Raw genomic sequence first — 25844 nt, forward strand, 5'->3', positions numbered from 1 at the left:
TCCTGTTACCCTTGTGAAAATGAAACATTTGGGGCCAAAATAATATTTTTGTGGGAAAGGTAAAATGTTCATTTTTTCCTCCCATATTGCTTTAATTCCTATGAAACACCCAAAGGGTTAATACACTTCTGGAATGTGGTTTGAGCACTTTGAGGGGTGCAATTTTTAAAATCATGTCACTTTTGGGTATTTTCTGTCACCCAGACCACTCAAAAGCACTTCAAATGAGATGTGGTACCTAAAAAAGTTTTGTAAAGTGGTTTTGTAAATTTTGATGGAAAAAAGAGAAATTGCTGATAAACTTTTAACCCTTCTAACTTCCTAACAAAAAAAAAAAGTTTCAAAAAGCAATGGTGATGTAAAGTAGACATGTGGGAAATGTTATTTATTAACTATTTTGTGTGATATAACTCTCTGGTTTAAGGGCATACTCTGACAAGCAAAAAGGATAACAATGTTTTGACTTTTGACTTTCGGGCTCCATATCTCACAATCTACTGATTCGAACATAAGACTTCAATAATTTTATCTACAATTATTTTGGCTATCTCATACAGAAATTTGACTTGCCACTATTTAGCATATGGCTGGCTATGTAGTTTATTTATATATATTTGTATTCTTGTGTGTATATACAGTACAGACCAAAAGTTTGGACACACCTTCTCATTTAAAGATTTTTCTGTATTTTCATGACTATGAAAATTGTACATCAACACTGAAGGCATCAAAACTATGAATTAACACATGTGGAATTATATACTTAACAAAAAAATGTGAAACAACTGAAAATATGTCTTATATTCTAGGTTCTTCAAAGTAGCCACCTTTTGCTCTGATGACTGCTTTGCACACTCTTGGCATTCTCTTGATGAGCTTCAAGAGGAAGTCACCGGAAATGGTCTTCCAACAATCTTGAAGGAGTTCCCAGAGATGCTTAGCACTTGTTGGCCCTTTTGCCTTCCCTCTGCAGTCCAGCTCACCCCAAACCATCTCGATTGTTGGTCAGACCTCATCTGGAATACTGTGTACAGTTTTGGGTACCACATTTTAAAAAAGACATCGACAAACTGGAGCAAGTTCAGAGAAGAGCGACCAGAATGGTGACTGGTCTGCAAACCATGTCCTATGAGGAACGGTTGCAGGATTTGGGAATGTTTAGCTTGCAAAAAAGAAGACTGAGAGGAGACTTAATAGCTGTCTACAAATATGTCAAGGGCTGTCACATTGTAGAAGGATCATCTTTATTCTCATTTGCACAAGGAAATACTAGAAGCAATGGGATGAAACTAAATGGGAGGAGACACAGATTAGATATTAGAAAAAACTTTTTGACAGTTAGGGTGATTAATGAGTGGAACAGGCTGCCACGAGAGGTGGTGAGTTCCCCTTCAATGGACGTCTTCAAACAGAGGCTGGACAGACATCTGTCTGAGATGATCTAGTGAATCCTGCTTTGAGCAGGGGGTTGGACCAGATGACCCAGGAGGTCCCTTCCAACTCTACCATTCTATGATTCTATGATTCTATGATTCTATGATTGGGTTCAGGTCTCGTGACTGTGGAGGCCAGGTCATCGGGCGTAGCACCCCATCACTCTCCCGCTTGGTCAAATAGCCCTTACACAGCCTGGAGGTGTGTTTGGGGTCATTGTCCTGTTGAAAAATAAATGATGGTCCAACTAAATGCCAACCGGATGGCATAGCATGCTGCTGCAAGATGCTGTGGTAGCCATGGTGGTTCAGTATGCCTTCAATTTTGAATAAATGCCCAACAGTGTCACCAGCAAAGCACCCCCACACCATGACACCTCCTCCTCCATGCTTCACGGTGGGAACAAGGCATGTAGAGTCCATCCTTTCACCTTTTCTGCATCGCACAAAGACAAGGTAGTTGGAACCAAAGATCTCAAATTTGGACTCAACAGACCAAAGCACAGATTTCCACTGGTCTAATGTCCATTCCTTGTGTTCTTTAGCCCAAACTTGTCTCTTCTGCTTGTTGCCTGTCCTTGACAGTGGTTTCCTAGCAGCTATTTTACCATGAAGGTCTGCTGCACAAAGTCTCCTCTTAACAGGTGTAGTAGAGATGTGTCTGCTGCTAGAACTCGGTGTGGCATTGACCTGGTCTCTAATCTGAGCTGCTGTTAACCTGCGATTTCTGAGGCTGGTGATTCGGATAAACTTTTCCTCAGAAGCAGAGATGACTCTTGGTCTTCCTTTCCTGGGGCGGTCCTCATGTGAGCTAGTTTCTTTGTAGCGCTTGATGGTTTTTGCAACTGCGCTTGGGGACGCTTTCAAAGTTTTTCCAATTTTTCGGACTGACTGACCATCATTTCTTAAAGTAATGATGGCCACTCGTTTTTTCTTTACTTAACTGCTTTTTTCTTGCCATAATACAAATTCTAACAGTCTATTCAGTAGGACTATCAGCTGTGTATCCACCTGACTTCTGCACAACACAACTGATGGTCCCAACCCCATTTATAAGGCAAGAAATCAAACTTATTAAACCTGACAGGGCACACCTGTGAAGTGAAAACCATTTCCGGTGACTACCTCTTGAAGCTCATCAAGAGAATGCCAAGTTTGTGCAAAGCAGTCATCAAAGCAAAAGGTGACTACTTTGAAGAACCTAGAATATTAGACATATTTTCATTTGTTTCACACTTTTTTGTTAAGTATATAATTCCACATGTGTTAATTCATAATTTTGATGCCTTCAGTGGGAATGTACAATTTTCAAAGTCTTGAAAATACAGAAAAATCTTTAAATGAGAAGGTGTGTCCAAACTTTTGGTCTGTACTGTATATACCGCATTTTCCCGCGTATAAGATGACTTTTCAACCCCTGAAAATCTTCTCAAAAGTCAGGAGTCGTCTTATACGCTGGGTGTCATCTTATAGTGCATATACCCTTATAGTCTGAATTTTGGTGGAGGAGGGGGTTTATATATATGATGTGTGGGATGTGGGAGGAGCAGTAGCGGCGGAGGAGCCGAGCACAGGAGGCAGCAGCCACCTGTTGCAGCCTACACTGTCCCTACTGCTAAAGAAAATGAATATTCATGCTCCTTAATAGCGGCACACAGTGTAGCCACAGCACGGCTCCTACTGCTGCCGAAATCGCCTGTGACCACTGTTAATGGGCATGAATATTCAACCTCTCTCCACGCCCATTGGCGTGGCAAGGGGGTGAATATTCATGTCCTTTAATAGTGGGCATACGCGATTGCCCGACAGCAGCAGAAGCAGCGCTGAGGCTACACTGTGTGCTGGCTATAAAGGAGCATGAAGTCACTGCTCCCAGCGCATTCCGTCCCGGTGTGGGGAGCAGTGACTTCCAGCAGTTGATCTCTCCTTGTCAGCGCATGGTAAGGATGCCATGCGCGGCTCACATGGCGAGATCAGAGCGGGCAGACAGGACGCAGCGCTGGAGGAGAGAAGAAAGATGAGTAGGAGTGTTTATTTTTTTATGTGCAGCATGATGGGAATTAGGGGGACCATGCATACCAAAATAAGGATTAGGGGTCATACATAACAGGATAAAGATGAGGGGGCCATACATACCAGGATAAGGCTGAGGGGGGCATACATAACAGGATAAAAATGAGGGGGCCATACATACCAGGATAAGGATGAAGGGCCATGCATACCAGGATAGGGATTAGGGGGGCCATGCATACCAGGATAGGGATTAGGGGTGCCATGCATACAAGGATAGGGATGAGGTGTGCCATTCATACCAGGATAGGTATGAGGGGTAGCATGCATTCCAGGACAGGGATGAGGGGTGCCATGCATACCATGATGGGAATTGCTGTGCCATGCATACCATGATAGGGATTAGGGGTGCCATGCATACCAGGATAGGGATGAGGGGTTCCTTGCATACCAGGACAGGGATGAGGGGTGCAATGTATATCAGGATTGGGATGAAGGGTGACATGCATACCAGGATAAGGATGAGGGGTGCCATTCATGCCAGGATGGAGGGGTTCCATGCATACCAGGATAGGGATGAGGGGTGCCATGCATACCAGGACAGGATGAGGGGTGCCAAGCATACCAGGATAGGGATGAGGGGTGCCATGCATACCAGGATAAGGATGAGGGGTGCCATGCATACCAGGATGGGGGAGTTCAATGCATACCAGGATGGAGGGATGCCAGGCATACCAGGATGGGGACCACGTATAAAAGGAAGGGGGGCATATATACCAGGATGGGGGATATTGTCAGAATTAGGGGACATTACCCCTATACCAGTGTCAGCAGAAGATCCCCTTCCCCTTAAAAATGCATCTTGAATACATTTTTTGCTTAATTTTTTTTTTCTATTTTCCTCCTCTAAAACCTAGGTGCGTCTTATGGTCCGGTGCGTCTTATAGTCTGAAAAATACGGTATTTATGGTCATTTATAAGCCCTCCCTGTCTCCAAGACTATCAGAGTGGTAGCACATCCCTCTGGCCCGTCCTTGTATCCTATTACTGGTACCTCCTTCTCTGCCTCTCTGATCTTGCTCCTGAGAACTGCAGTGACGAGATGAGGGGGCGCCTCATCGAGAAAGTGTAAGTGAAGCAAGCTGCAGGCGTCCAGGACGCCCGGGGTATAGAAAAAAGAGAAAGAGCGGTGCGGTGACCAGGAAAACACGCCTCTTTCACTCGTCCGGCCCGCCCTTGTATTACCTCCTTCTCAGCCTCTCAGATCTCGTTCCTGAGGACTGCAGTGAAGCGGCGCAGGCGCGCATGTGCTGATAGTCTTGGAGACAGGGAGAGCTGGGCAAGGAGAGCTGACCAATCCAAGCAGAATTTGCATACAACAACCAGCCAATCGCCAGTTAGGTTCATCATTTTAAAATTACCATATTGAAATCAAATCTGATTTATTTTAAATTTTTACTGTATGTGCGTTAGAAGAGGGCTAGTCTTAAATGGTGAATATATCCCAAACTCTATATTTTAACTGGAAAAGTTGGGGGTCGTCTTATACACCCAGTCATCTTATACTCCTGAAAGTACAGTATATATTTATGTATACTGTATATACACACACACTAATGCAGGGGTCTCAAACTCGGCTGGGTATATGGGCTGAACATGGAAAAAAATTTGAATTTGGGGGGCCGCATTCTTTGCAGGTCAAAGTGAAATTATTAGTGATACCTTTTTTTTGCATACACCGTCCGAACATTTTTGCTGTGCTTATTTTATTTTTTTATAGCTTGGGTCATTACGGATGTGGCAATAATAAATGTGCACTTTTTTGTGTTTACTTTAGTTTATATTTAAAACAGCATTTTTAGTGGCAAAATATTTTTTCATGCTGTATTTTTATTTTTATTTTTTTTAATTTTTACAATTTTGTTTCTTCCAATTGGCCACATACAGTAATATTGTTTTACAATTAACACCATATAGTAATTCTGGCAAACATCTAGTAATGTGCCCCATCCTGGTGGTCCCAATCTTGAAGTAATATGCCCCATCCTGGTGGTCCTAATCTTGTAGTAAGGTGCCCCATCCGGGTGGTCCCAATCTTGTAATAATGTGCCCCATACTGGTGGTCCCAATCTTGTAATAATGTGCCTCATCCTGGTGGTTACTATCTTGTAGTAATGTGCCCCATCCTGGTGGTCCCAATCTTGTAATAATGTGCCCCATCCTGGTGGTCCCAATATTGTAATAATGTGCCCCATCCTGGTGGTCCCCATCTTGCAGGATTGTGCCCCATCCTGGTGGTCCCAATCTTGTATTAATGTGCCCCATCCTGATCTCCATCTTTTAGTAATATGCCCAATCCTAGTGGCCCCAATCATGTAGTAATGTGCCCCATCCTGGTGGTCCCAATCTTGTAATAATGTGCCCCTTCCTGGTGGTCCCAATCTTGCAGTCATGTGCCCCATCCTGGTGGTCCCCATCTTGTAGTAATATGCCCCATCCTGGTGGTTCCCATCTTGTAGTAATATGCCCCATCCTGGTAGTCCCAATCTTATAGTAATGTGCCCCATCCTGGTGGTCCCAATCTTGTAATAATGTGCCCCATCCTGGTGGTCCCCATCTTGTAATAATGTGCCCCATCCTGATCCCCATCTTTCAGTAATATGCCCCATCCTGGTGGTCCTAATCTTGTAGTAATGTGCCCCTTTCTGGTGGTCCCAAGCTTGTAATAATGTGCCCCATACTAGTGGCCCCAATCTTGTAATAATGTGCCTCATCCTGGTGGTTACTATCTTGTAGTAATGTGCCACATCCTGGTGGACCCAATCTTGTAATAATGTGCCCCATCCTGGTGGTCCCAATCTTGTAATAATGTGCCCCTTCCTGGTGGTCCCAATCTTGCAGTCATGTGCCCCATCCTGGTGGTCCCACCATCTGGCAGTAATGTGCCCTATCCTGGTGGTTCCCATCTTGTAGTAATATGCCCCATCCTGGTGGTTCCCATCTTGAAGTAATGTGCCCCATCCTGATGGTCCCAATCTTGTATTAATGTGCCCCATCCTGATCCCCATCTTTTAGTAATATGCCCAATCCTAGTCGTCCCAATCATGTAGTAATGTGCCCCATCATGGTGGTCCCAATCTTGTAATAATGTGCCCCATCCTGGTGGTCCCAATCTTGCAGTCATGTGCACCATCCTGATCGTCCCCTCATCTGGTAGTAATGTGCCCCATCCTGGTGGTCCCCATCTTGTAGTAATATGCCACATCCTGGTGGTTCCCATCTTGTAGTAATATGCCCCATCCTGTTGGTCCTAATCTTGTAGTAATGCGCCCCATTCAAGTGGTCCCAATCTTGTAGTAATGTGCCCCATCCTGGTGGTCCCAATCTTGTAATAATGTGCCCCATCCTGGTGGTCCCCATCTTGTAGTAATATGCCCCATCCTGGTGGTCCACATCTTGTAATAATGTGCCCCATCCTGGTGGTCCCAATCTTGTAATAATGTGCCCCTTCCTGGTGGTCCCCATCTTGCAGTAATGTGCCCCATCCTGGTGGTCCCAATCTTGTAGTAATGTGCCCCATCCTGATCCCCATCTTGTAGTAATATGCCCCATCCTGGTGGTTCCCATTTTGTAGTAATATGCCCCATCCTGGTGGTCCCAATCTTGTAGTAATGTGCCCCATTCAAGTGGTCCCAATGTTGTAGTAATGTGCCCCATACTGGTGGTCCCAATCTTGTAATAATGTGCCCCATCCTGGTGGTCCCCATCTTGTAGTAATGTGCCCCATCCTGGTGGTCTCAATCATGTAATAATGTGCCCCATACTGGTGGACCCAATCTTTTAATAATGTGCCCCTTCCTGGTGGTCCCAATCTTGTAGTAATGTGCCCCATCCTGATTACCATCTTGTAGTAATATGCCCCCTTCTTGTGGTCCCAATCTTGTAGTAATGTGCCCCATCCTGGTGGTCCCCATCTTGCAGTAATGTGCCCCATTCTGGTGGTCCCCATCTTGCAGTAATGTGCCCAATCCTGGTGGTCCCCCCATCTAGCAGTAATGTGCCCCATCCTGATCCCCATCTTGTAGTAATATGCCCCATTCTTGTGGTCCCAATCTTGTAGTAATGTGCCCCTTCCTGGTGGACCCAATCTTGTAGTAATGTGCCCCATCTTGGTCCTCATCTTGGAGTACTGTGCACCATCCTTGTGGTCCCCATCTTGCAGTAATGTGCCCCCTCCTGGTGGCCCCATCTTGCAGTAATGTGCCTCATCCTGGTGGTCCCCATCTTGCAGTAATGTGTCCCATCCTGGTGGTCCCCATCTTGCAGTAATGTGCTCCATCCTAGTGGTACCCATCTTGTAGTCATGTACCCCATCCTGGTGGTCCCATCTTGTAGTAATGTGCCCCATCCTGGTTTTCGTCTTGGAGTAATGTCCCCCATCCGGTAGTAATGCTCCATCCAGGTCCCCATCATGTGGAATTGTCCCCTGCGCTGTTCTTCACACACATAAAAAAGAAAAAAAAAAGATTCCTCTCACCTGTTCTCCATTCCCTCATCGTCCTTTCTCCACCTGTGGCCTGCAGGCACAGACCCCTTGATGATCCGATCTGGTCCAAGAGGAGCCTCCGACAGCAGCACTTCATTGCCACACAGAGACTGGCTCTCTGCACAGCATTTCCAATGCCAGCCGCCGGCCAATCAGAGGCCAGCAGCTGGCATCTGTGCATGGCAGTGAATTAATATGCCGCTGCGCTGGGACGCAAATATCAGCTGCTGGCTTCTGATTGGCCGGCGGCTGGCATTGGAAATGCTGTGCAGAGAGCCTGTCTCTGCGCGGCAATGCAGCGTTGCTGTCGGTGGCTCCTTCTGGACCAGATCGGATCGTCAAGGGGTCTTTGCCTGCAGGCCGCATAAAGCAGCCTCAGGGGCCGTGTATTTGAGACCTCTGCACTAATGTGTGTGTGTATTTGTATAGCACAGCCAGAAAACCATAAGATTACTAGAAGAAAAGAATTCAAAACCATTTCATAAGTTTGGATTCTTTTCCAGACTCAATTCCAATTTAATCGAAAACAACCAGTCAATGAAAAATATATATTTTTTTCTCTCACAGAATAAATTGGAAAAGACAAGTCGCTGAAGATAAATGTATTCCACTTCATTTTCTCCCCCACTTCTGGAATCAAACATAGATCTCATTTAAAATACAAAATTAAAGATCAGTATAACCATGTAAAAATAACACTTGAGAAATAATTGTATTATTCTAATTATTCATCACTGTTTGTACACCGCATGATTTACTTTATTGCCCTTGTTGTCATTTTTATGAGGAATAAAGTATCGTCTCGGACAGGCGAATAAAATAAATGCACGCTTGCTAGATGCAATCTTACTGAAATAATAATAAAAAAACTTTACAGCTGCTTACATGAGCAAATAATAGCCTCTTACTAGCACGAGGATATTCAATGAATTAAAGGCGGTGTACGAAGGCAAGCAAAGAAAGAACAAGTGCAAGGGGCAAAGATTAGAGAACAGAAACAGAACCTGCGCAAGGAGAAAACCCACAAATAAAGAGATAGTGATTTGATTATGAAAGTAGTTATTTTACTTCTGTATTAATATATGCTAATTACTAAAGGTTTTAGAGGTTGGGCTCATGCACATAACTGTATGGAGCTTCTGTATGCCACTGATTTACTACAGAATCATAGAGACACGCCATTCCCATGTTTTAGGTACTAAGTAGAGATGAGCGAACCCTAACTTAAAAGTTCGGGGTTCGTACCGAACACTAAATGACGGGTGCAAAACTCTGAACACAGACTTCTCCCTGAAGTCCATTTTAATGTTCAAAGTTCTGAGGGAAGTCCAAGGACAATCGAGAGAGAGAGTTTGGTTGCCCATTTTTTTTTCAATGGGGTCCGGGTTCATGTTCAAGTTTGGGCACGGTTCTGGTACCCAAACCAAACTTTGCACTAAAGTCCGGGTTGGGTACCTGAACTTGAATTTCCAACGGTCCGCTCATCCCTAGTACTGAGGTGTTCTTCATATACATGAAGCCTGAAGGAGCAGGTACAGTGCCTACAAGTAGTATTCAACCCCCTTCAGATTTAGCTGGTTGACACATGCGGAATTAACTTGGCATTGTGACATTTGTACTGTAGATCAGCCTGGAAGTGGGAAATGCACTGCAGCAAATTTTTTTTTTTTTTTTTTTTAAACGTTAAAAGTTAATTCAGAGTGTCATTTATTATTCAACCCCTCAAACCACATGAATTCTGTTTGGTCCCCCTAAAGTATTAAGAAGTAGTTCAGGCACCAAGAATAATGAGCTTCACATGTGTGGATTAAAGATCTCTTTTGCCAGCCTTTTCTGACTATTTAAGACCCTCCCCAAACTTGTGAACAGCACTCAGACATGGTCAACATGGGAAAGACCAAGGACCATTCCAAGGCCATCAGAGACAAGATCGTGGAGGGTCACAAGGCTGGCAAGGGGTACAAAACTCTTTCCAAGGAGTTGGGCCTATCTGTCTCCACTGTTGGGAGCATCATCCGTAAGTGGAAGGCTTATGGAACTACTGTTAGCCTTCCACGGCCTGGACAGCCTTTGAAAGTGTCCTCCCGTGCTGAGGCCAGGCTTGTCCGAAGAGTCAAGGCTAACCCAAGGACAACAAGGAAGGAGCTCTGGGAAGATCTCATGGCAGTGGGGACATTGGTTTCAGTCAATACCATAAGTAACGTACTCCACCGCAATGGTCTCCGTTCCAGACGAGCCCGTAAGGTACCTTTACTTTCAAAGCGTCATGTCAAGGCTCGTCTACAGTTTGCTCATGATCACTTGGAGGACTCTGAGACAGACTGGTTCAAGGTTCTATGGTCTGATTAGACCAAGATCGAGATCTTTGGTGCCAACCACACACGTGACATTTGGAGACTGGATGGCACTGCATACGACCCCAAGAATACCATCCCTATAGTCAAGCATGGTGGTGGCAGCATCATGCTGTGGGGATGTTTCTCAGACAAGGGGCCTGGCCATCTGGTCCGCATCCATGGGAAGATGGATAGCACGGCCTACCTGGAGATTTTGGCCAAGAACCTCCGCTCCTCCATCAAGGATCTTTAGATGGGTCGTAATTTCATCTTCCAACAAGACAACAACCCAAAGCACACAGCCAAGAAAACCAAGGCCTGGTTCAAGAGGGAAAAAGTCAAGGTGTTGGAGTGGTCTAGTCAGTCTCCTGACCTTAACCCAATTGAAAACTTGTGGAAGGAGCTCAAGAATAAAGTCCACATGAGACACCCAAAGAACCTAGATAACTTGGAGAAGATCTACATGGAGGAGTGGGCCAAGATAACTCCACAGACCTGTGCCGGTCTGATCAGGTCTTATAAAAGACGATTATTAGCTGTAATTGCAAACAAGGGTTATTCCACAAAATATTAAACATAGGGGTTGAATAATAATTGACCCACACTTTTATGTTTAAAATTTAATAAAATTCAACTGAGCAACATAACTTTTTGGTTTGTAAGATTTATGCTTCTGTTCATAAAACCTACTCTCGTTTGCAGTTTGAAGGCTCTAACTTATTTGCATCTTATCAAACCAGCTAAATCTGCAGGGGGTTGAATACTACTTGTAGGCACTGTATAAAAGAACATTGAGGCTTCATAACTCCATGCAAAAGGAGCCTAAAGGAGCCCATACAACTTACATTTCAGTTTACCCAAAGCCATCTCTAGAAGCAGCCTATCATCTAGGAAAACAAAATGAATGGGAGTTGGCTTTTATTAACCACAATAAGTATATAAAAAAAGTAAGCGAACCTCTGTGATTTCTCTAAGAACTAATTAGTGCAGAATGTTTTAATTACATGAGATTGGAAGTTTAGGTTTCACAGGTGCATTGGACAATAAAGGGGCACAAAACCTGATTTCTGACAAATTATTTTCAACAAAGGCTGGTTAGTGTGAGGAACGAGAAAAATTGATAATCAGCTCACCTTCAAGGGAGGACATTTTAGTGTGAAAATCACTTGCATTAACATAGAAACTCTGGTAGACTTTTTTTAGGTCAGGGTTTAGTGCAAGGAGTGTAGGAACACACAGAGATAGTATCCAGATAAGAAATGGAAGAAGAGGGAAGAAGGGTCCATAAGGATTGGGCTTCAGTACCAATGTAAAAATGTTGAAACATAACTTTTACTGTGCAATTAAAAGCATGGTGAGAAAAGGCAAAAAAGAAAGGTTAAGGATCCATAAGCTTACGCTTTTCGGGCTAGCAACCCTTACTCATAGTTGGTAAGTGTGAACCATGCCTCGAGGCAAACAACTGCAACTGTAAAAAGCCCACAGTAGAGATACATGAACGTAAAAACATCGACATAAGCACTACTAAAGATCTAGGTGTTTATTCAATTTTTCAATCCCTCAGGTGAACTGAAATGTTGTATGTTGTCCATTGAAGCTAATAGACTGGTTATCTGATGCTGGGTCCTTCACTATTTATAGCCACTCTGTTGTAGCTGACTAATTTGCTCTAAATTAGAAATTAACCTTTTCTTATTTGAATTCCAAATGTCCTATTGGGGGAGGAATTTGGAATTGAGTTTTCAAAATATGACAACCTCTTTATGTCTGAAGAGCAGAAAAAAGCAGGTTCATGTTCTATCCAAGTAACCACAATTAAGTGGTTGCTGTCTAATCTTAATAACATCAGCTTTCTAAACGATAGTAAAATGTCTTTTGTCTTATGAATATTAATTTTAGTCTTTTCCTTTAAAAAACAAAACAAAATGTGACTTCTGTGAAGGTTGTTCCCGAGACCACATATTTGTATCAGTGCTACTTTACAATTGCCTCTGGTTGCCTTGAGGCAGTTTTAAATCTTGTATTATCCCTAAAGTATTCACTGGCATAATCAAATTAGATGTTTCATTTGTATTTAATGGTCTGCTTTGCTTCACTTTTCAAGTAATGTCTTAATGACGATTAGAAATTCAGAATAGTTCCCGGTGGTCAACAAAAAGCCTTTTGCCTGACAGCACAAAATGCTCTCGATTGCAAAACATGCATGAAAGGTACATTTGACAAGAATATTTGTGTAACTTCAACCTGGCCTCCAGATAAATGTCCCCACAGGTAACGCGTCTGATTAGGATCTGCAGCTGGTAATTATTCATGTACAGATTAATGACATAAGAGCTTTACAAAGTTGTGTTTGAAGTAGGTGAAAGAATTAGTGAACTTGTTTATTTGGTTTTCAAACTTTTGTAATTGCTAAAAGTTTTTGAAAAAGTTTGGGCTACATTTCTATATTGCTTCCTATAGCAACTCATCACCCTGGGACTTAAAAGTGACTGTACATTTCTCATGTATAGCTATCCTACCTGGTACTCTCCATTTGTCTCCAGTTGCTTCCTTTGCTCAGATCAGTGATCAGTTCCTCCTGCATTCAAGATGGCTGAAGCATTGGTATGGGGAGTGCAGTGGTAAGTCTGATCCATACATCCCCTACTTTCACTATGCTGTGGGATATATATGATAGGGAAGACATGCTTTTGACTTACAATTGCACTCCCCAATGTAGGGGCCATATTGAAGGCAGGAGAAATGGAACACTGATCTGAATAGACGAGGCAGTGACTAGTCTTGAGAAAAGTATAGTCACTTTTCAGTCCCAGGGTCTAAGGTCAAATTAACTATCATAAATAAACAATTATTCCCAGCAAGCTTATTAAACCTTTACCTCCTTGGATGTATGAGTACTTCCAAGGTGGTAGCTCCGCATGTTACCAGGCATGTGACAGCTGATTTTATCAGCTGTCATGTGCCCCTAACAGCCACGGGTGGAATCGCATCTGTCAATCTCTGACAGCGGCATTTAACATCGCCGTGCCGTAAGCGCTTCACTTGTCCCGCCCATCGGTTGCCGATGGGTTGGCATGACAGACCAAGGTCTCCAGGAGATCCCTGTCGTTTTCATTGACGGGATGCTATGAGCACCACCAACAGTCTGCGCTCATAGCAAGTGAGCATTTTAGCTACACACAGGGGGCCTGGAGCTCTGCTGTGTGTAGCACAGGTGATCAGACGATCGCATCTTCTAGTCTCCCATGGAGACTATTGAAGCATGTCTAAAGTAAAAAAAAAAATGTTTTTAAAAATATTGATAAAATTAAAAAACTATAAAAGTTCAAATCACCCCCCTTTCGCTCAGCTCAAAATAAAACAATAAAAAAAATCAAATATACACATATTTGGTATCGCTGCGTTCAGATTACCTGATCTATGAATGTATGAAAAAAAATTAATCGGATTGGTAAACGGTGTAACGAGAAAAAAAATCGAAATGCCAGAACTACGTGGTTTTGGTCACCGTAACATTGTAATAAAATGCAATAACGGAATATTTACCCCAAAAATGGAATCAATAAAAACGACGGCTCGGCCTGCAAAAAATAAGCTCTCACCTGCGCCCAGATCCCAAAAAATGGAGACTCTACAGGTCTCGGAAAATGGCACCTTTTTTTTTGTTTTTTTTTTATTTTGGATTTTTTTTTCACAACTTAAATAAAAAATAACCTATACATGTTTGGTATCTACGGACTCATAATGTCCTGGAGAATCATAATGGCTGGTCAGATTTAGCATTTCGTGAACATGGTAAAAAACAAAAGACAAAAAACAATTGTGGAATTGCACTATTTTTGCAATTTCACAGCACTTTGAAATTTTTTCCCCTTTTCCAGTATACAATATGTTAAAACCAATGGCGTTGTTCAAAAGTACAACTCGTCCCACAAAAAATCAAGTCCTCACATGGCCATATTGACAAAAAAATAAAAAAGTTATGGCTCTGAGAAGACAGGGACTAAAAAGCAAAAACTCGAAAATGGAAAAACCCAATTGCTAACTTGCTGATCACTAGTGGTCCTACTAATCCTGAAAATGGGACTATAGTGCCCCCAACTGAACAGTGAAATGGATGCGCAAGTTTCTGCTCCATTCATTGTTTAGGGGACTGATGCTGATAGCCAAGTAAAGGACTTGGCCAACAGTCCCAAAGATTGGCTGAATGAATGATGGTGATGTATATGAAGAGCTATCACTCAACCCAAACTATGCCATGTTCTCAGAATCAGTGGAGGTTCCAACTATGGAACTCCAGCGATCAGCAACTTAACAACTGTGAATAGGTGATAACTTACTAAGATGGGAATAACCTTTTAATGATGTTGTCTGGTTAAGAGCCTTTATTTTCAAGCACTGTAAGAGAATTCTGAGTTAACGGATTGGCCATTCATCTGTTATCAAGAGCAGAGATAATTTTCAAAAATTGTTTTGACTGGAAGACCTTGGCTGCTTTTACTTTATATTAAAAGACATTCACCCCGATTCACTAAAGTGGTTATGTCACGAATCATTAGGAATTTGTGGCAGCTCTGGATGGCTATAATTTAAATGTTATTTTTTTCCTTTGGTCAAGGAAGAGTTAATGTTAATCTCTTGCTGGCAAGTTTCTTTTTGTTCCATCAGCTGATGTTGGGTGGGAACCACTCTCACCTCACATGATCCATCAGCTGATGGTTGGTTATTGAGTTCATTTTATGCAGACTAGCTAGAGGTGTGAAACCCTCCTGTAACTTTGGTGGAGCAGCTGTAAGAGTTCTGTACTCTGGTGCCATTGTTGGAGCTTTGCTGCAGATTTGGAGCTTTGCTGCAGATTCCAAGTTAAGTTGTTTTTTCTTGCTGCCAGTCAATTGTTTGTCATCTTACCCTGTGTTCTTTATCTGTAGTGACAAGACTAGCATCCTTATCGGCCAGTTCACTAGCCAGGGTTTGTTGAGGAGACAATCAGGAACTAGGTACGTGACAGCAGTGGGGGGGAAGGACCCACATAGGGTGTTAGGGAAGATTAGGGATAGACACAGGTTAGTGTCAGGAGGTGTCCCATCCCTCTCTCCCTACCATTAGGGCCTTCCTTCCCCTATATAATCCCGTTGTACTCAGATATTATGCCATCCGCCAGACACCTCAGTGTCCGGTTCGTGACAGGTTCTGCCAGAATTCTAGTGTAAAGCACTTTAAAAAGTCGTAAATTGTTTGTGAAAAATTGGCAGAGCTGCGGCAAGATGGGGATGTGACATTGGATTGATGCCACAGCTCGTCTAATTTATGATGAATTGTGGCATTCCAGTCTTACTCCAGACTGGAGTAAAATTTGTGTGGAGGCGCACACAACTTTACTTCTGTTCCTAATTGATCTATAAGCAAATTAATGAATTAGAAGCGTTTGACTCCAACATGCCCTCTTCTCCCTCCCTTTGAAAATCACTAGTCTTGAAGAATTAGGGCCATTGGGTTCACAGGAATTCTGTAATGCTTCATTGGTCCTGTGATGGCATTGCAAGGATATAAAATACTTGCTATCACATTTTTTCTATAAAACACTGATGATCGTATGTAGCCGCAGATTATCTTTAGGAAACCCTTTTATCAAGAAGAGTTTGTCAAAAGGAGACAACTTAGACAATACAATAAGATGGCTATTTCTGCTTCTTATGGCAAACACCACTCTGCTTAGTTGAGATGCCTACTTTATATAAGAATTTCCAGCTGTGTGACTAATCATTCATTTTCATCATTGTCGTTCCTATATATTTCATTAACAGGACCACATTCTAGGTTACTATTCTGCTCTCTGAATTTAATGTGTAGCCCCCAAGGGAGACATTGATGAGGCATCTGTGGAACTTCAAGGTCACTTCTCCTTTGATACTATTTTGGGCTATTTTTTTTCCCTTTCTACAATTTTCGAAAGAATACCCTTGCTACAGACAGACCCCAGTCGACCTTTTAAGTATAATCGCTTCATATATTTCAACTGAGTTTTATCTGCTGCATTGTCTTGCTTCATTCTTTTATCTTAAATACTATATATCTCCTTGTTTAATCTACGTATTGTTTAATAGCCACTTGTAGGGAGTCTGTTAAGCTGTAAATCAACAGAAGGATTGGAGACAATATAGGAGAATTTTTAGTACATTATTTCTATTCCAGGACACATTTAGGTGCTTTATAAACCTAAAAAAATAGCCTTGCCTAAAACGTTAGAGACATTTATGGCTGAAATGGAAATATCCATCTCTGTGCAGCAACGACAGGTGGATTGGACTATGCACACAGTATTGTTGGCCCGCTTGCCTGTATCCATAGTCCTGACCAATGGAGGGTGCCACACAAGGACAGAAATTCCTATCTCAGCCGTGATTACCGGAAACAGGAATGTCAGCTTAATGCTCTTTTTAGCATTCTTAGTTTTTCATCACTTTCACTTCCATTTGCTTCATGAAAATTATGTTTAAAATATCCACCAATGAGATAGTCTAATATCCAACACTATAGATAATGAACACCCACCCCATTAAAGCCTTGGACACACTTAGGTTATTCTCATACACAACAGATGTAAAAACATCAACCATTATGGATATACATATGCATGCTGTTTATATCAGTACATGGCTATCTGTACATGACGAATGGAACAGATGCAGACATGTTTACAATATATCTATGTAGTGAAAGTAAACCCTTATATAACCCACTTATGCATCCTCATAGAAGATGATGTTACGCACTTGCCTCAGCTCGGCAGGACTTCACCACCTTCCCTTATGACCACTGCCCTCTGCTGCGCTCCACATTGGGTTTTACAAGTGGTACAACAAGTTTACATGACCTCATCTGCCTAGACCTATTTAAGGCCTACTAAGACACACAACTATGTGACTTCTAGTGCTGTGTTCTGTTTGTTTCCTATGCTTTTTTATCACCTCCTTGTCTGCATCTGCCTTGTAACACTGCATACCTGTTGCATTTGTTGCTTTGGACCTGCCTACGTCTTCTCTGCACCTCTCCTTTTGTGGGTGCCAAGTCCTTTCTCCACACCTGCCTTCCTGCCTGCTACACCAACGCCCCCGAGGTCCGTGTACCCACCCGGACCTGAGGCTTAGAGGATACACCTCACCTGGCCTGGTGAGCCTAACAGATGAGTATTTTACTGTTATCTCTGCTTAATCCTCAATGTCTTAATGGAAGAATGAGAGGGAAAGCTAAATAGTAAAAGAACTTGAGTTATGTACAGCACAGATAAGTGACATCATAATCCTGATTAGGAACATTTTTAGTAACATGTTGACACTTCAGTGCATTATACTGGGGGAATGTAGTACAAAAAAAGTGAGCTTTGTATTAATATGCATGTAATGATTGGCTGTCTAAGTAGCTTTTCTCCTTGCTACTATTTTACATATACTATAATACGGTCTTACCAGTGGTGTAAATAAAAGAACAAGGTCCCCTTAGTAAGCTTTAGAATGTGCCCCCAACCCTGACACCCTGTTTGCTCATCATCTCTCGACCCTCCTGCTGTGCTTCTTACTCTAACACCCTGTACCCATCTGATGCATCATCACCAGGTCCTTCTGCAGCTATGCATGCCCTCACATCCTCTTTTAGAGTCCCCCACACTCTGATAGCACCTGTGTGGGCAGAACAGGCAGTTCTACAGGAGAGTCTCTGAGTGACGTGGGCACATTTGTTCTTCTTGTCTGATCAGTATCTCAAAGGGTAACACGGCACTCTACTTATTCATTGAAAGGTGCACAGATAGGATATTTATTTATTTTAATTGCTTATATAGCGCCATTAATTTCACAGCAGTTTACAGACATTATCGTCACTGTCCCCATTGGGGCTCATAATCTAAATTCCCTATCAGGATGTCTTTGGAGTGTGGGAGGAAACCGGAGAACCCAGAGGAAACCCACGCAAACACGGGGAGAACATACAAACTCCTTGCAGATGTTGTCCTTGGTGGGATTTGAACCCAGGACCACAAGGGGCCAAATAATATTGCACGCCCCACTTTTCAGTTTTTAATTTGTTAAAAAGTTTAAAATATCCAATAAATTTCGTTCCACTTCACGATTGTGTCCCGCTTGTTGTTGATTCTTCCCCAAAAAATTAGAATTTTATATCTTTATGTTTGAAGCCAGAAATGTGGCAAAAGGTAGAAAAGTTCAAGGGGGCCAAATACTTTCGCAATGCACTGTATATAGGAGGCTATGTGGGGGCTCATATTGTATGTAGGAAGCCATGTGGGGCACATATTGAATATAAGAGGCTATGTTGGGGCTCTTACGTAATATATGGGCTGTTTTTGGGCTCTAACGTTATATAGGGGGCTGTGTGTGGGCTCATACGGTATATAAGGGGATGTCAGCATACTTAATTCTGCTCAACATTAAGTGATACTATTAATATTAATATAAAATATTTATAGCCAATATCTTAACATTAATATTGAGCATAATTAATTTCAGCCCTTTGGTTCGGCTCTAGACAACAGTCACGGTTTCTCATGTGGCCCCTCGGGAAAATTAATTACCCACCCCTGAACTATATGGTAGTGCTCAGATTTTCTATTTTTGATCTCCTGCAATCACAGGCCCATACCGGCTGCTATGGCTACTGTTGCGCCCCCTCCTGTCTGCCTGTGCCAGGATGAGCTGCTGTTTTGAACCCCATATGAGAATAGGGCCCTGAAGAAGCTTCCTGTCATCTAATAGTAAATGATTTACAGCTTCCAGCAGTTAGTTCTTCTGTATATTCAAAGATTTTTTTTCTATCTTTATTAGGTTTACTCTTATTTTCTTTTTATCCTCATTTTTTGAAGGGAGGTTGATATTTGTGGGAGTTCAAAAGCAATAGAATTAAATATGTAAAATACGCAAAAAAAGGAAAAATACTTATCAGCTCTCCTGAAGTGTAGTACTGCCCTGGGATCTTTCAATTGAGGTAGGGATGACCGGAAGGAAAAAATGACCAGAAGGAAAAAATCCCAGCTGGAGGATGGGTGAGGCACAAGAGCAATAGAAAAAAATCCAGCTACACCAAAAGAAAAAGTATCGAACATTAAAAATTCTAATTTAATGAAAAAAAATTAACAACATATTAGAGGGGAATTAGAAAGGCAGACATAAAAAATTAGAGAAAGGATGACGGGTTTTCTTGGTAGGATATGAGTAAGAACCATGATGGTTCGAAACACGTCATCCTTTCTCTAATTTTGTATGTCCCCTTTTCTAACTCCCCTCTATCAGGTATTTAATTGTTTTTCATTAAATCTGAAGTTTTAATATTTAACATTTTTTCTTTTGGGACTGCTGGATTTTTTTCTATTGCTCATGTAAAATATGTAATAGTTGTCATAGAATAAATGAACATTGTAACATGAGGGAGCGCTGCATTAACCAACACTACCATCCACTCCAGACAGATTCTGCTCTCCAAAAGTAGGTAATTAGATTTGGTAATTAAGAATTCAGCAGTTCTCTGGCAGTGATACTGATTATTTTGCTGTAACATACAATATTGAATGTAGTAATCTATATTATTTAACATAACTGTCCTCCTCTAATCAATATTTAGCTTAATGAATAGCAATTAGTGATAGTAAATGTCACGTACTGTAACTTAGTTTTCGAGTTTGATTCAGAATTATCTTCTTATTTTTTATATTTATACACAAAGTATAGGAATAAAACAAAACTTAATTGTCTGGATCTAAATAATACATTTCCCTATTGATTTGTTTCCACCCTGTAATGCATTGCGCTTGTTCGGGACGTGGCAGCTGAAGTGGAGCCCGCCTTATCTACCATGCCAGGTCTACCCATCTGCCAGTCTTGAGGCTGATAACATTCTTTAAAGCTTTTTTGTGACCACCAACTTGACAAGACTCATCGGACATAATAATTTGTGCAATAGTGTTTAGTGTAAAATCTGCGTTTTCCTGCTCATTATGATGCTTTACAGACCTTATATCACATTAAAAAGACAATTTTGTAGTAATGTATCGTAAGCTTTAGAGGGCAATAATCGTTTTTATTAAATTAAATCTAACAATATTTAGACTAATGTTAAATGTCCAGTTCATGAATTATTCAACAGTTAATTAAATTCTGTTTTCCTCCTTATGTTAAATATATTAATGTTCTATGAAGTTAATTGTCTGCTTCAGTCAATCCCTTCCTGCTTTAATCATTAGTTGAGTGTTCCTGCTTCTGTTGCCACCAGAGATGAGCTGTAATCTGTAGAGGAACGCAGCAATAAGTGTTCAGTTTATCTACAGCACCCCCACAGGAGGAAAGTAGAATTGCATTGTTCCCAATAAATGTAATAGGTTGTTTGTGTAATATATTCATGACATTGGTTTTCCATATTGAGATGTGCATTTTGTAGCTGCTCCATAGATTCCTAAAGTAATCAAAACCCTTGATAAAAAAAAATTATCAATTGTTTAAATCATTTTTTTGAGGGCCATAAATGTATTTTTGTTTTTTCAAATTGGTAATGTGTCTTTTTTATTCTCCATATCACGATCTGTACTAATAAAAGAGAAAAAAAATGCCATTTTCCTATTGGCCCCATCTAGATTATTACTTTATTTTGCTTTAGGAAATTAACATGTACATTAGAAGCAATAGATTGAATCAGACCATATCCTTTTATATTGAAGCATTTAATAATAGTTTAATAATAGTTTGCAAAGGTCATTATAAAGGACTAGATATTGAACCCGTTCTACGCCCGGGTGGCGAGCATTTTTATTGGTATATGGTCTCCCATGCCGGTATGTGCTGCCCCCCTCCTGGAATTTGTGCTGCCCCTATCCTCTCCCCACATTGGTATGTGTGGTACTTCTCATCCCTATACTGGTAAGCATGGTACCCCATCCTTCATCCCTCATCCCTATCCTGGTATGTATGGGCCCCTCACCCACATCCTGGTATGCATGGCACTCCTCACCACCATCCTGGTATGCATGGCCCCTCATCCGAATCCTGGTATGCATGGCCCCTGATCTGAATCCTGGTATGCATGGCACCCCTTATCCCCAATCCATGTATGCATGGCACCCCTCATACCAATATGCATTTCACCCCTCATCCCCAATCCTGGTATGCATGGTCCCCTCATCCCCCAATCCTGGTGTGTGTGATACCACTCACCCCCCAATTCTGGTATACATGGTCCCCTCATCCCCAATCCGGGTATTTGTGGTACCCCTCACCCTGCAATCATGGTATGTATGGTCCCCTCACCCGGCAATCCTGGAATGCATGGTCCCCACATCCCCCAATCCTGGTATGTGTGGTACCCCTTATCCTGGTATGCATGATACCCTCACCCACCAATCCTGGCATGCATGGTCCCCTCACCCCCCAATCCTGGTATGCATGGTCCCCTCATCCCCCAATAATGGTATGTGTGGTACCCCTCATCCTGGTATGCATGGTCCCCTCACCCCCCAATCCTGGGATGTGTGGTACCCCTCACCTCCTAATCCTGGTATGCATGGTCCCCTCACCTCCCAATCCTGGTATATGTGGTATCCCTCATCCCCCAATCCTGGTATGTGTGGCCCCCTCACCCCCCAATCCTGGTATGTGTGGCCCCTCACCCCCCAAACCTGGTATGTGTGGCCCCCTCACTCCCCAAATTCTGGCCTGTGTGGCCCCCTCACCCCCCAATACTGGTATGTGTGGCCCCCTCATCCCTTTCACGCTGTACATACAAAAAATAAACAGTTATACACTCATCTTTCTTCTCTGTGCTCCAGCGCTGCTGCGTCATTTTCTGCCAGTGGCTAGGGGAGGAGTGCGGTGCCGGAGCACCGCGCTGTCCGGTGCCATTTTTCTGAAGACACACTGCAAAGAGAAGGCGCCGCAGCAACGCACCTCCCGGTCAGGTAAGTATGGCACCGGAGATCGCGGTATGCGTTCTGTGTCTACGCATACCACGATCTCCGGTGCCATACGCTCCTCTTACCTGTAACGGCTGGATGCATGCTTCTGTCTAGAGCCAGACTGCACGCCGCACATGCACAGTCTATCGAGGCTTCAGACAGAGACACGCATCCCCAATTATATTATTGATGTGGGTACAGGTTTATCTGTAATATCACCTATTGTGAACGGACGATCCCATGCTATCTGCTATGTATACAAATTAGTGATGAGCGAGTATGTTCTGTTAACCCTTTTGGCAAACATGTTCAGGTGCTCACTGAGTATCTTCAACGTGCTCAGGTGTTAAGTTTGAGTCACTGTGTGTGCATGATTTGCGACATTTTGACAGCTTTAATACATGTGAGGAATGCCTAACAAACAGGCATTCCTCACATGTATTAAAGCTGTCAAACAGTGGCAAATCATGCACACACAGTGACTCAAACATAACATTTGAGCAGCATGCTCTCCGAAAGGGTTAACAGTAGTGTTGAGCGAGTATGTTCAGTTAACCCTTTTGGCGAGCATGCTCGGGCGAACACCGAGTATTTTCAGCGTTCTCAGGTGTTATATTTCAGTCTCTCTGTTTCAATGATTTGCAACTATTTGACAGCTTTAATACATGTGAGGAATGTCGGTTTCTTAGGCATTCCTCACATGTATTAAAGCTGCCAAACAGTCGCAAATCATGGATGCCGAGAGACTGAAACATAACACTCGAACACTCTGAAGATATGCGTTGTTCGCCCGAGCATGCTCGCTGAAAGGGTTAACAGAACATACTACTCGCTCATCGCTAGTTAACAGAACACGCTGGCTCATCACTACAAGTGATATGTTTGCAAAAAAAATATTCGGACAGGTAACTTTGGTTTGGTGGGAGGTCATACTGAGCAAGCATGGAAACACACTAATGGTTCATGAGACCTGTATCAGGCTGGGGTGCCAAGGACCCACCAGTAACCAACTCCAGGACCCTACTTTTCAGCTACATGTAAATATGACATTATCTTCAATCATAAATTCATATAACAATGAGCTGGATAGATTGGTAAATGAATAAGATGCTGCCTTTGTCTGTACATAGTGATTCAAGTATATTGTGCCAAGTACTGCTCATAGAAGAGGGTGGTGGCCCACTCCTGCACAGGGGTCCACTCCTGTTTGCCAGTAAGTAAAGTTGTGAAATACCTTTATTATTCATGTGGGAAATCTATGAATCAATTGACAAGTGGGCATCACCCCACCCCTTGTAAATAAGGTTTGTCTGATCATGATAGGAATGATTGGACAGTCTCATGTGAAGGACATGCTCCATTGACAAAGGAACATCCAGCTGTCAGTTTAGTCATACATTTCCAGGTGGAACAAGAGAGGAACTGAGTTAGGCTATGTTCAATCATTGCGTTTATGCTCCTTTTTTTCTGCTGGCAAAACCTGCTCTCTTAGCAGTAAAGAAACTGATTACAAAAAGCAGGAATTTCTGCATTTTCCAGCACTATTTGCTGCATTTTTGCTGCATTTTTTGCTGCATTTTTTTTCAGGTTCCCGAGCTTTCTCAGGATCCCAAGTGGAAGCTTTGCTTCCACCAAAGAAGCATGAACACAGGTCATCAATACAAGACATATGTGAAATGATAAAACCATCTTTAGAAAAAAAGGGGCAATTTGATTAAATTATTTAGTGGCAAAAAATTTTTATGTCTAAAAAAAATAAAGACTATTATGAACAAAAAAGTTCATATGAGTCCATGAAAAAATACAAAATTACAAATGTAGCAGTGGAGGGAGGTGAATTAGTCAGGAATAGTTTACCAAGCTTGACATTGGCAGAGCATTGAGTTTGTAGGACAGAGTTTACTTTAACACTTTGGTCGGCCTTTGAGAAGACCAGATATTGTTCAATTTCACACCTTGGTCAGCAAATGTTTACTTTTTTCACACATTACTAATTTTATTAAGCTGTACTAACCCTAATTAAATTGTACTAATCCTAAACGGCCATTCTCAGGTGATGACACCAAGACATTCTGGTTTAAACTTGGGAAAATCACAAAAATAAATGTGTCTCACATCCTGCTGTACATGCTTTTTTTCACTAAAAATGCTGCCTTTTTGCACTTACTCGTAGCTTTCTATGGATGAAAAAAAGCTGAACAAACCCTGAAAAAAGTGACATGCTGCAGTTTTAAAAAAACGCAGCAGTTTTCCAATTCAGTCAGGAATGTGTGTGCATGAGATTTGTGAAAACTCATAGCTTTTGCTGGTGCTGTAAAACACAGCTTAAAATTTGCATAAAAAACACAGCAAAAAAAAAAAAAAAAAAAGCAAAAATGTAACATGTGAACATAGCCTAAGAAGAGCTATGATAAACAAGGGTAGAGAACTGTTATTGCATGCTATTTATTAAAGCAAACCCTGGACCTCTAAACATTTCAATATTTTTTTGGAAAGACTTGTGAAACACCCAATTATTTCTATATTTTCCTACTCGTTATGTTCACAGTACTGGCACAGCTCGTTCAAAGGTTTTCTGGAACTTATATAAAAAAAAAATCTGATTTACTGATTACAATAGTTATCAAAACTTTCAGTGTATCTCATATGTCCCCCCCCTGTATATATACTTTCCTAGATGTGTATTTCAGCTTTTAATTAAAATCGGTTGCGCAGCAACTCAGAAAAGCAATAGCCTTGTATTGCCAATAATGTATTGCAACACGTTGGTGTTTCCAAGCAACCGCACGGCATAGGAATCGTGAAGAAAAGGTAAGGGCAAAAGGGCTCAAATCAATTATGAGTAGGTAAACCACTTTGCCATGAAAGCTTGAAATATTTAGTTATCTCCCTGTGTTAGTTGTTATGACCTAATATCAGTTCACTCCTTTTTTAATAACAGGTTGACATTGGAAAAAGCTGGAGTCGCTTAAGATAGAACTAATAATAAGGGAAGCAGGAGAAAAAAACTGAATTCATAACACTGGAAAACATGAAATTATATTTAAAAAGAAAAAACATATTGTAATTGCTTTAATATATGAAAATCAATGTTATGCTGTGATTAGGCCCCCTGTGCATACACCAAACTGATCCATGGGGCCCTATTTTATCCAATGGAGGTCAACGGAGGTCAAAAGAGGGTCCTTTATTCAAGGGTACAGCTGCCATGTTTTTTAATTGTATGGATTAGTGCTGGGAGCTGAGCTGATCCTTACACCGGCTTCAGAGAAGCTCATGAAAAATTTTCATCCAGACAAAATGGATGATTTTCATCCACTTTCCATCCGTATGCAATGCACATGTCATCCTTTTTTGTATATCAGCAGTAAATAAAATTTACCTGACCAAACTCCATTTCCTATGTTAAGAATTGCAAGGTATCACTTAAAACCAGATGCTATACAGTTGATCTCTATGGGATCCGATTTTTTGGAGAATTCAAAGAATAAATAGGCGAGTGTCATCTGAAATATGGTAAAGACTAGTACATGCTGCAATTTTTTTCACACTTAGTCCTAAAAACTGTCATC

At 41.9% G+C, this 25844-nt stretch overlaps 1 protein-coding gene across 2 annotated transcripts in view; it reads right to left on the reverse strand.

Annotated features, from left to right (window-relative positions):
• Nucleotides 1-25844, reverse strand: part of CADM2 (cell adhesion molecule 2) — a 612895-nt gene that overhangs the window by 68146 nt on the left and 518905 nt on the right. The gene's annotated exons all lie outside the window — the stretch shown is intronic.

This window comes from Phyllobates terribilis, unplaced genomic scaffold, assembly GCF_046119375.1.
Source record: "Phyllobates terribilis strain yellow unplaced genomic scaffold, ASM4611937v1 Scaffold_2__4_contigs__length_985480577, whole genome shotgun sequence".
Classification (NCBI taxonomy): Eukaryota; Metazoa; Chordata; class Amphibia; order Anura; family Dendrobatidae; genus Phyllobates; species Phyllobates terribilis.